Below are 6,068 nucleotides of genomic sequence, written 5' to 3' on the forward strand. Positions count from 1 at the left end.
GTTTCTTGGGCAAGGCTTGAACGACCAGAAGACTGCGAAAGGGGACGTTGCCCACTTATTTCTGGAGGTTTAAAGTTGGAAGAGAAGGGCATTTTCAGAGAATGGGGCTGTAGCGGGAAGCAAAAAGCATAGATCCCACTTGGCTGGGGGCCAAAAAAGGGTACTCAAAAGGTTTGCAGAGGTGGAGGCAGTAGGACGAGGGGAGGGAGGAAGATGGTAAGGGGAAAGGTAGTATTTTTGGGAGGAGGACAATAAGGATGAATTGTAGTAATAAGGGGGTGGGGATAGACAATGAATTAGTGTGTACAGTAGGAGATGGGGGTGGGAATAATGTTGGGAGAGAGGAAGGGTGATTCTGAAGACTTAATAAACGACCTGGATGGATGATTCAGAATGGAGAGTTGACAGAAAACATTGAGGGGGTATTGGTGCTAGTGGACGGAGCCGTGAGGGATAAGGGCTAGGCGATTAATCAAGGAAATACTGTACCCTTGGCTTCCGGAGGCCATTCATGACTGACACAAACCCAACCTTTCATCCTTTCAGTACGGTTCACACATTGGGAAGTGGACAGAAGACGAAAAAGAAAAAAAAAGGAGAGAAGAAAAGACGATGCAAAATTAGTGCAGGCAAGGGCTGAGGTTTCGAGGTAGGGGTGATCCCCTACACTGGGCCCCGTCTCCGCTCCTAGGCCCCCCCCCCCCCCCCCCCCCCCCCCGAGGACAACAACGAACAAGGGGGATTGCTTTGAGATGTTACTATCACATTCAATTGTTTTTTTTTTCTTTTTTTACTTCGAGGATAAAATAAAAATGCATTTTTCAATTTTTTTTATTAAAGGTACTGAAAAGACAAATTTCAAATGGCACTGGTAGAAAATATCATTATTCATGTATATAAAATATTTTGGGATGCTATATCTGTTGTGTAAGTTTTTTGGAGCATTTACAGAAAGCTTCAATCACCGGATATAACTCTTTAATTGCAATTGTCCTGTACATCACAAAACATTTTATCTAACTGCCTGTAAAGGGTTTTGTTTTATCTTCATTAACCCAGCTACTATTAGCTCCCAAACTGACAGCCAATACAACTGTTGTTTCTGTATTTCTCAATATAAGAAAATATTCAACAGCAGCTGCTCTGACCACATATTGTACTATTTAGCAGTAAAAGGGAAGGTCTATATTCTTTTGCATTACTCAAACTTAATGCCCTGAGCAAGGGGAATTTCCCTTTGGGGTAGTTGATGGTGCAGGTTGATCGACGCATGTACTGTTTCATGCATCTGAGCCCCACTCCCTGCCACCACCTGTGGCTTTCTCACCACCAAAGGCTCCACCAATTTCCGCTCCATTGGTAGGGATGTTACATTGATGATACCGCAGTCTGAGCCCTTTGTCCAAGCCACTGGAAAATGAGTTCAGGATTTATCTTCCAGTCCCTTACTTTCTTGGAACCTTTATTTTTGATTAAGAATCTCTCTTTTTTCACCCTTTTTATAAATTTAATACATTGTTTTACCAAATTAGAATCACAGTAATTCATAAGAAAACCTCCCTTGAAAACATTCCCAAAGGTTCTGTGTGAAGAGGGAAGACGAAAGGGCCTGATTAACTAAATTTTTCCCACTGAATTCCGTATCTATGATGGGCACTTAAGGCATAACAATTGGGGCGAAGGTCTCACGGTGGACAACAGGGGAGTCATGAGGGAGTCCAGTGACAATGGTTGGCTCGACATAGAAGCCTTCACGGTCAATCACATTACCACCAAATTCAACCTTTTCCTGTTGAGAAGATGAAAAATTTTTTACGTGCTTTCAAGGATAAAAGACAAAAATAGTGTGAGAAGATTCAAAAAAGATGATCAGAGTTGAGTGTGACTATCCAAATGAATAATCACAAAATACCAGGCGGAGTATTATTAAAAATGAAATATGATGGAAAGTGAATATTATTTATTGGACTTAAAGATACTTGTAGTCTACAAGTAAAACAGTAAATTTTAGCCCTGTAAATCTATCTTATGAAGAAAATATATTTTAAGATCTTTAAAGGGAGACAATACCACTTGATGTAAGGAGTTTATGAACAACTAAAAAAAAAAAAAAAAAAAAAGAAATCTTGAAGTGGACTGCAAAATAAAAAAAAAAACTGGATACTTTCTTTTTTGGTGAATTGATAAACCAAAATGCAAACATTGAAGCATAAAGTCGTTGACAAATAGGTCAAAAGTAGAATCTCATGCTCATGTGTAAATAAACATGTTGAAGCTTTTGGATATATTTTACTGTAATTCGAAAACAAAATGTAAAAAAAGTCTGAAGTGGCTAACAGAAATTTTTAGTAAAGCATATGTAAATATCAGCAAAATTTGCAATTTAATTTTCAAAAATTCCAGCAAAATGCCTTAATCAAGGGTACTAAAATAAATTAATGCTGTTACGAATACAACTTCAAAATTCATTGTTTATAGACGTTTCTTTGGTTACTTCTGTAGCTTTAGTTTTAAATAATAGTATAAAGAACACTTGCCTCCAAGAGAAACAGCTTCCTTGACAGCAGCAAGATAACCATCAATTCCCTGCTGAGAGTGCATGGGTCCATACAGAACACCATCATCCAAGGGGTCGCCCAAACGGGGCATGAATTTTGTAGCCTTTACAAGACGCTAAAACAATCTCATCATGGACCTATAAAAAAATATTCATACTTGTTGAATTACTATGGACAGTTAATTACAACAAAAATCACATTTCACCAAAAACAAACTATTGCACATCCCCACAACTGAAACAAAAAGGCTTTTTACTGAACCCAAAATAACAGCAATACAAGGTCCCCTTTTTAAAAATTGACCATTTGAAATCAATATGTATAGAGTTACACAGGTACCCAAGCCCTGTGCATGATGAAACCCCTTAGTCACCTTAATGGATAAGTGATAAAATGAACATCAATCAAAATAAATACAAAATGAAACCCTTTTCTCATATCCTTATTATGTAAACTAATCAAAATAAGGACAATGTTGGTACATCAGAGGATTCAAAAAAAGTTTTATTTTGCTCAGTGGAGGTAAAATTGGACTGAACAATACAAAGGGTAACACATGCTTAATAACCTATTTATTTGCCAACATTATCATGAATAGAATTTTTCTTCAAATTGGGGTTTTTTATTCAGTTTAAATCATTAAGTTATATAAATACAAACCTTTTCAGCAGAATTAACCTACGGGTTGTAGTACATCTTTGGCCTGCAGTGCCAAACACATGCAAACAAAGTGCCTCACAACCATCTAAATATGGCATCCCGTCCAAATAATGGCATTATTGCCGCCAAGTTCTAGCAGATGGGGGCCCAAACTCTCTGAACCATAAGGGAAACCTGGGGAAAAATGGATTAAGATGTTCATTAGTACATTTTTTATCCATGAATAATCATTCTGTTTTTTAATAATGTAAATGGTCCATTATCACAACTTTACATTAGACATTCTTTAATATAATAATTAAAATAAATAAAGGCAGAGAACAGTAAAACTTGTATTTATGTTAAAATTCCAAGTTCCTCTATAGATGACTGATTAACCCAGGAAAAGATCCTTTCTTTAACAGAAAACTCAGTACCAAAATCTGTACCACATACTGCAGGAGAAATTCCCTCTTTTTACCGGTTTCCAACATTTGTAGAACCTGTGAAAGAGACCAATGGAATCCTTCACCTTAGCAATAGCAGTGCCAACATCAGCACCGCCACAGCCCCAATGCAGACACAGCTCCAGGAAGGGTTTTATTTTCCCCAAGACCGAGGCTACAATCTTGGTTGTAGTACTGACACTAGTGGAGTGGTTGGGGCCCCTTCCATAAAAGTGTGTTGCCACATCCCAAAAAAATATGAATTTTGATAGACATCATTCCAAGAATCTTTATATTTAGGCCATCCCATTTTACCAGTAGAGTTAACTGTATAGAAATACCTACATGTTTCTAAGCCATATATATAATTTATCATTTTGGTTTTAGAATCCAATTTTTTCTTCATGAATTAGGTAAAATAAATATCTATTTAAAAACAAACTCTACTTAAATCATTTTAAATAACAACTGTGTCTTTAACCAGATTTACAAAGCTTATACCTTAAGTCCATCTGTATACATAAATAAGGAATGATAACTTTAATTTTATTATTGTCAAACAATACTACCAGCAAAAAATTCCCTTTCCAATGCAATTACTTCATTTTAGTCAGTGATAGAATAGAAAAATACCTCAAATCTTTATAAATATATACAAAAGGAGCCATAATCCAAGTGTCTAAACCCTACCATTGCAATAGCACTGTTCCAGCCATATACAGCAACGGGAAGTTGAATGCTGTAATCACACCAACAATACCCAGAGGATTTTCCCGTTCTCCAAGAGGGCATGTCCCGGGCGCTCTGAGGGCAAACACAGAGCCACCAACCATGCGAGACAAGCCAACGGCAAAATCACAGATGTCTACATACTCCTGCACCTCACCAATGCCCTCTGGTTTGATCTTTCTGGGAATTATGTTTAATCCCTGATAAAAAGAAGTCCTGATAAATTAAAGAATGTACTTAATATTCCTGTTCCCCAAATTTCTTGAAACAAAAAATACTAAAAAGATAATAGGAATAAAGATTTACATAAATTTAAGGGAAAATATTTCTCAATAAACTGAAGAACATACACTATCTTGAATAGTAAAACATTAGGTCTGTTTGTTTAATAAAGCAAGGGAGAAGAAATATCACATATGGAAGCATATTTTACATGATATTTAGTCTATAAAAGTATTAATATGAGAAGCACTATCAGATTTTCCAGGTTTTTACCATAAAATTTATTATAATTACTATGCGCTAGAAGATTTAATAATGTTTTCCCGGGAAAAAAAAATTCAGCCATCTATTAAGAAGAGAACCTAGAACACATACCCATCTCTAAGGCCACAAGCTTTCCAAGGGGCTCTAGGTTTTCCTCAGGGCGACACCAATCTGACGCACAATCTCCCCCCGGGCAGGAGCTGGCATATCTGCCCACACTGAAAGGGATTCCCATTACATTTTTTTTCAAAACTATACAAAGAATGCAACCAAAATCTGTTTCTTAGAAATGAAATATTAATACTAAGACAGAAATAAAGTCAAAGATTTTATTTCCCCAAACAAATAAAAGTCTGTTTAGTGTCTCACTAGTCCCTACCTGCCAAACCTCCTTTCCTGCCTTGACACAAGCATCCAAATCTTCCACTGTGCCTTGCTGGACTTGAGCAATGGGACGATGTTGGCAGGGGACATGGAGGTCACCACCTGAGAAAGAAATACAAGGGTGATGACCACTCTGAATGGAATATTAACAACAATTCTGATTTTGTTTACATAAGATATTTGGTGGAGAGAAATGATAAAGGTTGGTGATACGTAACTGGAGAGGGTAAGACAACAGCAATAAGGGGTGGGATATTTTCTACATAGATACAAATAAAATGACAAGAGTAAAAAAATATATATTTTATATATCTATATATAATTTTATACATTTACTATCTATCTATCTATCTATCTATCTATCTAAATGCACACATGTACAGAGGTATAGCAAAATGAAACAGCCCCAATGAAAACTAGTCAGGCTAGATGCCGACCAGAAAAAACCCCTGCATTGTAAATATTTCCGTTGTCACTGATCTATGATTTTAGGGCATGTTAATTCGAAACGATGAATTAATAATTTCGCACAGGAGAATTCTTCTTTGAGTTTTGATACGAATTTAAGCCTTCGAGTTTCTGATTAAAGGATTCACTTCGGCTACCACATTTCTAATCTTAAAGCTCTTAACCCCCTCCCCCTGCCTCTAAAAACCGCAACCTCCTCCAACCCCAACCCCCCCCAAAAAAAAAAAAACCCTCCGTCCCCCACTTTTAGTTCTTAAATTTTATTTGCATTAGTACAACTCCCTTTTAAAACTGGTTTCGACCCAAGCCACGTTCGATTAGTGATACGCTAGTCTAAAACAAATTTTAGTAAGATTCG

General features: G+C 36.8%; 1 pseudogene; it reads right to left on the reverse strand.

Annotated features, from left to right (window-relative positions):
* Positions 1-1,113: 1,113 nt before the first annotated feature.
* LOC119571844 lies at positions 1,114-5,344 on the reverse strand (annotated as a pseudogene).
* Positions 5,345-6,068: the final 724 nt, after the last annotated feature.

This window comes from Penaeus monodon, unplaced genomic scaffold, assembly GCF_015228065.2.
Source record: "Penaeus monodon isolate SGIC_2016 unplaced genomic scaffold, NSTDA_Pmon_1 PmonScaffold_8329, whole genome shotgun sequence".
Classification (NCBI taxonomy): domain Eukaryota; kingdom Metazoa; phylum Arthropoda; class Malacostraca; order Decapoda; family Penaeidae; genus Penaeus; species Penaeus monodon.